The 10,191-nt window shown below is 39.8% G+C and overlaps 1 non-coding gene across 1 annotated transcript; it reads right to left on the bottom strand.

The window, feature by feature from the left end:
• Positions 1-364: 364 nt before the first annotated feature.
• Positions 365-471, bottom strand: LOC141676075 (small nucleolar RNA R71). The gene has a single exon (XR_012556684.1). It is a non-coding gene; the product is annotated as a small nucleolar RNA R71 (small nucleolar RNA).
• Positions 472-10,191: the final 9,720 nt, after the last annotated feature.

Here is a 10,191-nt window from a genome sequence, read left to right as displayed (position 1 = left end):
AGCCTTGATGGAGTTCTCTCAACCCAGGATCAATGACATTCAATCTAGCATTATCCGTCCAGCTATCATAGCTAATACCTTTGAGATCAAGCCTGGCATAATTCAATGGGTACAGACTTCAGTCCAGTTTGGGGGTTCTCCAACAGAAGATCCCAATACACACATTAGGGATTTCATAGAGATCTGCGACACCTTCAGGTTCCATGGTGTATCTGAAGATGCTGTAAAGCTGAGACTGTTCCCATTCTCTCTGAGGGACAAGGCTAAGAGCTGGTTACACTCTCTACCAGCTGGTTCGATTACTACTTGGGAAGATCTTGCTAAGAAATTTCTTACTAAATTCTTCCCTATGGTGAAGACAGCTGCACTCAGGAATGCTATTACTCAATTTGCGCAGCAAATAGGAGAATCGCTATGTGAAGCTTGGGAGCGCTACAAGGAGATGCTTAGGAAGTGTCCTCATCATGGAATGCCTGATTGGATGATCATCACTTATTTTTACAATGGGTTGGGAGCACAGTCCAGACCCATGCTCGATGCAGCAGCAGGTGGAGCATTATGGGCAAAGAGCTATGAGGAAGCTTATGATCTAATTGAACTGATGGCTGCTAATGAATATCAGTATCCAACCCAGAGATTTCCACAGGGCAAGGTAGCAGGAGTTCTTGAAGTGGATACAGCTACGGCTATCACTGCTCAACTGAAGGTGTTGTCTATGAAGATCGATTCTCTGGCTAACTATGGTGTTAAGCAGATTACCAGTGTTTGTGAGCTGTGTGCAGGTCCGCGTGCGACAGAGCAATGTGATATATCTAGTGACTCAGCTCAGTTCGTGAGCAACTTTCAGAGATCGCAGCAGCCAGTTCCTGCCACTTATCATCCTGACAACTGGAATCATCCTAACTTCAGTTGGAGCAACAATCAAAATGCGATGCAACAGCCGTTCCAGCAGTTTGGAGCAAAACAATTCAACCCTCCTGGTTTTCAGCAACAAATTGCACCAAAACAACAACTCCAAATTCAATAACAAAATCATGATGCAGGTCTATCTTCGAATGAAAAATATGAATTGGAGGAGTTGAGGCTTATGTGCAAAAACCAGGCTCTTATATGCCAAAGCCAGGCAATTTCTATCAAGACTCTGGAGAACCAAATAGGGAAAATTTCCAATGCCTTATTGAATCGACCACCAGGAACGCTTCCTAGTGATATAGAAGCCAATCCAGGCAAGAAGGAAGTTGAAGAACAGGTGAACGCCATCACCTTAAGGTCTGTAAAGGTTGCAAGCCCCCAAATTCAGCAAGACGAAGAGCCTGAAAAGTCTCAAGTTTCAGAAAATGCAGTTGTTGCTGAAGAAGAAGTACGGAAGGAGCAGAGGTGGAACCAAGGAAGACTACTATGGAACACACTCCTCTTGAGGGTAATACAGGGGAGAAACAGATCTATCATCCACCTCCTTTTCCAAAGAGGCTGCAGAAGAAAAAGGTGGATAAGCAGTTTGAGAAGTTTTTGGAGGTGTTCAAGAAACTTCATATCAACATACCTTTCACTGAAGCTCTTGAACAGATTCCTAGCTATGTGAGGTTTATGAAAGGTATTCTCTCTCGAAAAGTGAAGCTCGATGACTTAGAGACCGTTGCTCTAACGGAGGAATGCAGTGTTGTGCTGCAGCAGAAGTTGCCTCCGAAGCTTAAAGATCCTGGAAGCTTCACTATTCCTTGTACCATCGGAAACTTGCCGTTCGACAAGTGTTTATGTGATTTAGGAGCTAGCATCAATCTTATGCCCTTATCTATCTTCAAGAAGCTTGGTCTGCCTGATCTGAAACCAACATACATGTCATTGCAACTAGTTGATCGTTCCATCGCTTATCCACGAGGTATAGTGGAGGATGTTTTGGTCAAGGTGGATAAACTCTTCTTCCCTGCTGACTTTGTAATTCTTGATTTCGAGGAAGATAAGAAGATTCCCATTATCTTGGGAAGACCATTCTTGGATACAGGATGAACTATGATCGATGTACAAAAAGGAGAGCTTACGATGAAGGTTCGCGATCAAAAGGTCACTTTTAATGTGTTCAAGGAAATAAATGTACCCACAGCTAAAGAGGAGTGCTTTAAAGTAGAGTGGGTCGACTCTATAGTAAATTCAGAGCTTGAGCAATTTCCAAAGTCAGAGACCTTAGAGAGATCCTTAATGGGGAAATCAGTTATTGATGACAAGGAAGGAGCAGAGCAACTGCGGGTTTTGAATGCACCTCCATGGAAGAGGAAGTTGGATTTGCCATTCGATTCTCTTGGGTTAGCAGAGCTGAAAATTTCTCAGGAGCGTTTTGAACCATTTATTCAAGAAGCTCCCACACTTGAGCTCAACCCTCTACCAGATCACTTGAGTTATGCATTCTTAGGGGCACCCCCTGACAAGGGGTTGAGATATATTTTTGATGATATAGAGGATGGCCGAACGGATCCTCTCGTGCCTTTAGAGGGTTCTTTTCATGTGCCACGGGCAGTTGATAGGACTGGTGTTGGTGATTCCCAGTATAGAAGACTGACTAGGCGTATGGAGGCCATGCATTTCATCCACCGATATTTTGCTGAAGATTTGACACACACTTTCGGTATTGTTGTCTGAGACACTGGTGGCGAGGTTGATTGGCCACCTGATCCTCCACCCGATGAGGGTGACTCTCCCGCTAACTAGGTATGCCTGAAATCCTTATTATTACCTTCAATGAGGACATTGAAAATTTTAAGTTTGGGGGTGATAATGTAAGGATTAGTAGTGTGTGTCCATATAGATTCATATAGATTCATATTGCATGTTTAGTTGTAGTTCATTCATATTTTTGCATGATTATTCATTTAGGACATATTTGTTTATTTTTATGTGATTTCATATAGTTCCATTTGCATGCATATTTAGCATGCATATTTAGCATGATCCCTTAAGATGAAATATGATATTTGATAAGTTGATGTTGATTTGAGTGTGGTGATGACGAATAGAGGGATGTTTAAGTCTTAATGAATTGATTTGCATGCTAGAAACAAATATTTTCATAAGTCTATAGGGTTGTTTTTTATCTAGGTCATGATCATACTTGTTTGTTATTGAGATTTAATAACTTGGTTATATTTAGAATTTATGATATTCTCGTAATGACGTAAAAACACTGATTTTTTTTATCTGGAGAAAAACTTGGATTTCATTGATAGTTGTTGTAAGGCTAGGCGTCAAATGGCTAGTAGCCGGCTCATATTTTTATGAGTAGTCTAGGCTTGAATGAGATGGAGCGAAACGTACTCATTCAGAAATTGTTGAAAGAAAAAAAAAGAAAAAAGAGAAAAAAAAAGTATGTGTTTATGCATAATTGATCAAGAGTGAGCTCTTTAATACTCGAGTTATTAAGTTCTAGGGGACTTTGTGCCTAGTGACCTAAGGCTTTTATAGTCTGGGATCTGCTAACCTAACGCTCGCTACATGGGTATTATTGCACAAGTCTTTTGGGACCTCATTCATTGCACGGTCAAATAAGCATCTTTGCTATGTGTTCAATAATAGTGTGAATCCTTGTATAACTCTAGTAGAAAGGAGGTGTTGTGAGTCATAATGCGTTTATTATCTATTCTGTTTATAAACTTTTGATTGTTTCGATGATAGATAAGTTATGGTTATTGATCTAGTATCGAGAGTATATCTGTTAAGCATCCACACACGCACATTTCTGGTTTATGAGTTGGTTTGCGGGATTTATTCAAGCTCTGTTTAAAGTCATTGCATTCTTAGAGGCATTGGATTATTCATTTGGTTATGGTTATTCTGAGGGGATCGATTGCATTATCATTTAGTTGCATTCACGTAGTTGCATTCATGCATTAGGTTTGTTTTGAGTCTGTTTATGCTTGAGGACAAGCATCGATTCAAGTTTGGGGGTGTTATAAGTGGATTTTATATCCACTTGGAATGCTTTATTACAAGCTTAAATTGGTGTTTTGGACTCAAGTTGTTGGTATTTTGATGTGTTTTTGTGTTATTGCATTTCAGGTATCAGTTATATATAGAAATAAGCTTTTAAAGGAAATATGATAAAAGTGATCAGAATTGGAAGCCAAGGCCATTTTCAAGTTGTATAGAATCTCAATAGCTTCGCGTGGGCAGTTGAATAGCCTAATTCTGACGAGTAGAACTCAAGTTATGGTCAAAACAAGATTCATCAGAAATTTTTCCAAACAGGAGCTGAGCACCCGCCCAGAGAGCTGAGCGGCCGCCCAGGAGAGCTGAGCGCCCGCCCAAAGAGCTGGGCGGCCGCCCAGAGAGCTGAGCGGCTGCCCAGAGAGCTGAGCGGCCGCCCAAGGCGCGGCTGGTCGCTGATTTCGTTGAAAAAGCCTTTTTTAGTGGAATTTGACGATTTTAAGGGCCCAGGTCCACTAGGGGCGTATATATACTTAAAAAAAAGGTTTTCATCATCCGGGAAGATTGGGATACCAAGGAGAAGACCTAGAAGCACAGAACAACTCTGAAAAAGAAGATATTGTTTTTAACTTGTGATTCTTTGAATTAGTTGTAACTTTGGATGCTCGTTTTTGTTCTTGTTGAACCTAGATCTCGTTTATTCGTGCTTTAATTATTATTCAGTTTATTAAGACCTTGTTTTATACCATGCTTTCATATGAACCCATGGTGACGATGAGTTCTATTATGGGCTAATCGTTGTCATGGGGTTCTAGCAGATTTACTTATGGATTTCTATAAATAAATTGTTCTGATATCTTGGTGTGTGGTGATTGTATGATATCCTAGTATTGGTTGTGCTTATTCGTCTTATGTGCATAGCTAACATATAAGATAGCGTGTTAATCTCTATTGAAGCGATAGTGAATATAGAGGTTTAGAACTTACCATGCTAGCATAGGTTCATGTATGTGTATGCATGATTCGTAGGTAACTCTATCCGTTTTACTTGCGCTATGTAATCAAGATAGATAACTTGTGCTTAAACCGTTATGTTGTCAAATTCTATAGACATATAGAGTCTCAATATAATTGGTGTTTATTCAGCTTCAATATCTTTTGTGGATGTCTGGTAGAATGGTAATCTGCAACGAAAGTTGGCGTTTATCAGTTTTGTGTTATCTGATTAGTGTCATCACCATCATATGCTAAGGTTAAGAACTGTTATTCCCAAGAAACTAACAATGAGATTTACAGAAGGGGGTTGAATGTAAATCTCAAAACTTTTTCAAGTTTTGAGCAGTTTCAAAGGCTAAGTATTTTGATGAACATTTGTGTGTGAATTGCTTTGGGCAGGTGCAGACAGTTATATATTCAAAACACAAATGTAAAGAACACAAAGGCTTTAAAAAAATTTCTGGTGGATTTGTTGTTCCACCAGAGATGTGTATTTCAGAAAATCTGTGATTCAAAAGAATTGATCACAGCTGCATCCTAGTACAAACTAGATGATTTTCTCTTTATGTTTTTCTAAACAGCTCTGGAAAATTCACACTCTAATTACTAGCTGTAACTTGGTTTATATATCACCAAGTTTACAAGTGAAGACAAAAGTACAAATACAATTAAATAGATTCTTCACATGTTTCTTCTTCATTTCTCTATCCAATGCGATCTAGGATAATCTGTGAATCTTTGAATACTTCCTTGTTTGCACCAAAATGGAAATGCTGCATTTTCTTGATTCCTCCAAGAGGCTACCACATTCCAATTGTCTATGTCAACCCATGTGCCTCTGTCAGCTTATGAATTGTCACTGTCAACTGCTATTGAACTGAGCATCCATTGAAGCTTTCATCCGTTGATGGCTTTATCCATTGATGCATTAGCAGTTGAAGCTTTATCCATTGATGGCTTTATCCGTTGATGGCTTTATCCGTTGATGCATTAGCAGTTGAAGCTTTATCCGTTGATGCACTCATCCGTTGATGAATGTTATCCGTTGAAGCTTTAGAGACATCCGTTGAAGCTTTGTTTCTCATCCGTTGAAGGCCTTTAATTTATCTGTTGATACTACTTCACTTATACAAAATTACAAGGCATGAAAAATTTACAATTAGTCCTCCTATGTGCATATCCACTAGTAGTCAACATGACTTATAATTTCCCATAATCATCTAAGAATTATAACTTAAATACAGAAACTGAAATGTGCTACAATACCAAACTTATTTCTAAGTAAAGCTACTCCATCAACTGATAGCCAGAATGGTCTTATCCGTTGAGGCTAGAAACACTAGATTTCTACTTAAGTGTTTTTTTTAAATTATCATCAAACTAATACACATATTCCTAAAAATCTCCCCCTATTTATGTCTACTATAATTGTAGGCATAAATTCGGGTTTAACTTGATGATAACAAAACACTTAACAAATATATCAACTGAAATCAAGTAGAAATTCAAAGTGCTGCAAAAAGTGTATGTACTGAGATAGAATTGAAGAATTACATTATTTCCAAGGATGCCCCTTTAGGCTGAGCATATTATTTTCTTCTCCTTTGATCCCTTGTTTTCTTCCCTAGCCTCCTGTCATTTTCCTCTACTTGGAGTTGGATTTGTCTGTAGAATTCAGCTTCATCTTCTTCACTGATGTCCAACTTAGATTGCATGTCCTTGAGAGTTTCATTACTGGCAATTTTGAGCTGGTCTTCAAGTATGAAAAATCTTCTGACTCATTTATTGTCTCTGAACTCCATCAACCGATGAGGTGATTTATGAATTGTAATTCCATGCTCAGGTATGAGTAATGTTCTAGGCAAGGAATTAGACTCCCACCAAGTTTTCCTTATGCTGGCAATCTTGTTGAGAATCTCAGTTTTGGCAGTCTCGGTAAAGCCAGAATCCCTTTTGATAGCTGAGTAGACTCTAACCAAGGTTGAATAGCCTTCATTCAGAATTCTTTGAAGAGGCCAAGTCATTTCCTCACTTCCTTTATACTTGAACACTAGCCTTTCCGGGAGCTGTTTGTATGCACTTATTCCCCTTACTTCCTCCAGCTCATCCAGATAGAGTTCAATATCGGTAAACTCTTTTATGTCATAAATGTGAACATAGTCATCCTTTGAGGCTTGTGGCTTAGGCTTAGGTTTATATTTCTGAGTGAATTTACTTGAGGTTAGGGGAGGTGTAGATTTGGATTTTTATTTCAGTTTCTTTGGTGGTGGAGAGGTAGTTAGGAAGGTAGGCAAGTTGATGGTGTCCCAATCAATAGGTTCCTCTTTAGGGATGATTGGTTCACCATGGACATTTATACTAGGATCAGCAATAAAAGGTTCAGGAATGGAAGGTAGTGGTTTAGATTTTGATTGGGTTTCTTCAGTGTCATCTCCACTCTTCCTTTTTGCATTGGCCTTCCTTCTGTTCCCTTTCTGCCATTCCTTTATTTCCTCCACACTCTCACCAAGCACATTCCCCATATCCACATTTCTGCTTTCAATCTAGTCTTCTTCACTCTTGTCTTCAATCTTCTTCTTTTCTTCATCCTGACTTGACTTTAGCTATTTTTCAAGCTTTACTTGTGCTCTTTTGTCAGCCTTCAGCTTTTTAGCTTCTTCCTTTAACCTCATGGTTTCTTCCCTCTTGGCTTTAGAGGATTTGGGATGTCCTTGCATCACACAGATACTATTTCCCTCTCTATAAATGATAGCCATATTCATTTTTTCCACTACATCATTGGTCTCTTTGTGTTTTATGATGCTGCCACCCAAAATTTTGTCTTCATCAGGTTTTGGAAGAGGAAAATCTACTTCCTTTAATTGACTAAATTTTAGAGGGTTCTTTGTAGAGTCACTGTTGAATCTAGTGGATGACTTGAGTACCATGGATTTCAAATTCCTGAAGGAAGTTTCTCCAACCTTATTCCTCCTTACTGGCTTGAGCTCCATAATGATTGGCTCAACCTTTGTGCTATGTTTCACATATAATGATTTTGAGGTTGTAGAGCCAAACACCTGTTGCATCCTTTCATCAATTTGTCTCATTTGCTCTTTCACCTTCATCTCAGCTGCTGCTAGCTGGATTAGATCAATTCCATCAAGCTTTCCTTTGATTTGAAGTGTTGAAGAAGTAGTGATGGCAGGAACTAGCACTTTGGATATTTGAATGTTTGTAGATGGCTCCCCTCCCCCTTCTTTATTCTCCCCCTTTTTGTTATCATCAAGGAGAGGACTCAAGCCTTGTGCTTTAGCCAGTTGCATGCGTAGACTTGTCTGAGACTGTTGATTTTGAAGAATGGTGACCACAGAATTTTTAATGACATGAACTCGGTCCTCCAACTTGGCCAGCCTCTTTTCAGCATCTGATTCTCTTTTTAGTCTCAGTAACAAGTCCTGCATGGTACCATAGGGCATGACCGAATCCAGCTTCTCAGAATTGTAGGACTTTAAGTCAGCTATATCCTTCTTGAGCTCATCCACACTCAGATTCTGCCTTAATTGTTGTAGCTTCATGAGATGTAGAGAATCTAGGTGGGCTTGAAGAAGAGCCTTGGTACCAGCATTGGAGGTGTTTTGAATGGCTCTTTGGATTGACATGATTTGTTTGACTAAGGAGACATTGAATTGTCCTGGTGGTGACTCCTTTGTCAATGTCCATTCAGGTAAATCTGGAATAGAACTTGGGCCTTCATCTCCCCCTAAGTTCATGCTTCCATCAAATGAAACAGAGTCATCATCATTAGAATTTACTCCAAAATCTTCAGATGGCTCACCAGCTGTAGAAGGCATCAAGTTGACAGCAGCTTTATCCCTTTGTAGAGATTCTGAAGTATGCACTAGGTTTAAAGTCTTTTCTGCCTCCTCATTGCCCTGAGTAGCCAACAATTGTTAGGCTGACACAGGATGAGTAAAAGTGTTAGCATCCAAGGAAATGTTATCAATTACAGCTTTGTAATGTTGCTGAAATTGTCTTTCCTTTTCAGCATCATCCATAATCATTGACTCATTGGCAATGGCTGGATCCACCCTTATACCTTCTGTACCTGCTTTTCTCTCAATTTCTCTCTTTTCTTGCATCAGGGGCTCCCCCTGGCTCACACTCCTCACACCCTCACCCTCACCTACTAAGGTGGCACTCCTCTCACTTTCTTTTGCCATGCTGGAAGAAATAACATGCATATTTAGACTCTCAAGCTCTCCTTTTGCCTAGGAGCAACCCATCCTCTCACTCAAATTTTCACTCCCTTCCCTCAATCCTAGAAGTGATTGTACAGTAACCATGTCCTCTACACTTGGAATTGATTCAGTTATTTGTGTAGAGACTATCAACGGATAGGGAGTATCCGTTGAAGTAGGAACTGATGGTATCAACGGATAACTGTTGTTAAGCTTATCCGTCGAAGAACAACCACTTGTCAACGGATGAGAAATATCCGTTGAAGAAGGAAAAGAAGTAGAAATTGAAAGTGACATGATTGTTGAATCTGTGTGGATTGATTTTAATTTAGGGGACACAGATTCTTCAACCAAATCTGAAAGAATTGGCTGATGATCCAACAAATCATCTAAAAGATGATGATCACCAGTATTTGAGTGGGGCTCCTCCCTGAGTTGTAAAGAGGGAGAATCAGGAATTAATGTGAATATCATGTCCACATCCAGAGATGGTGATGGAGAATTTGGTGATTGATGTGTGTCAATTTTGAGAGAATGGGGCTGTGACTCCACATTTGTTGGAGTCACATCAAGCTGAATTTGAGAAGGCATAGATACAGGTGGGTGTATCTGTGCAGTGTGTGCACCCTGTGTGGAAACTGAGGTTTTGATCATCTTTCTTCTTGTAAAGGCTTTTACAGGTGAGTGTGTGGCTTCAGTATCCCTCCCTCTTTTGTTCTGTGTCCCTGGTTGGGGACTATTTTCAATAGCTACAACCTTTTGGGAGGATGCAACTAGGGATGAGTTTGAATCATTTTCAACCACCACAGTCTTTTGAGAAACTGTGGCTTGGCTAGCTGGGGTACCCCTCACCTCTCCTACCTTATCCTGGGGGGTTTCTTGATGTTCACCCCTCACCACTCACACCCTGTTCACTCCACTCAGGGTTTATGGTAGTTGTTACAACTGTTGTCTTTTGAGAAACAACAGAGGTGGCTTTCTTTGACTTTGGTCTTAAAACTTTAGGTTTGGTGGCTTTGGTAGGAATCTGTTGGGACAAGGACACAGATTCCATGGCCACACT

Source organism: Apium graveolens, chromosome 7 (genome assembly GCF_009905375.1).
Source record: "Apium graveolens cultivar Ventura chromosome 7, ASM990537v1, whole genome shotgun sequence".
Classification (NCBI taxonomy): Eukaryota; Viridiplantae; Streptophyta; class Magnoliopsida; order Apiales; family Apiaceae; genus Apium; species Apium graveolens.
Note: the sequence above shows the minus strand (reverse complement) of the source record. Positions and strands in the feature narration are given on the sequence as shown.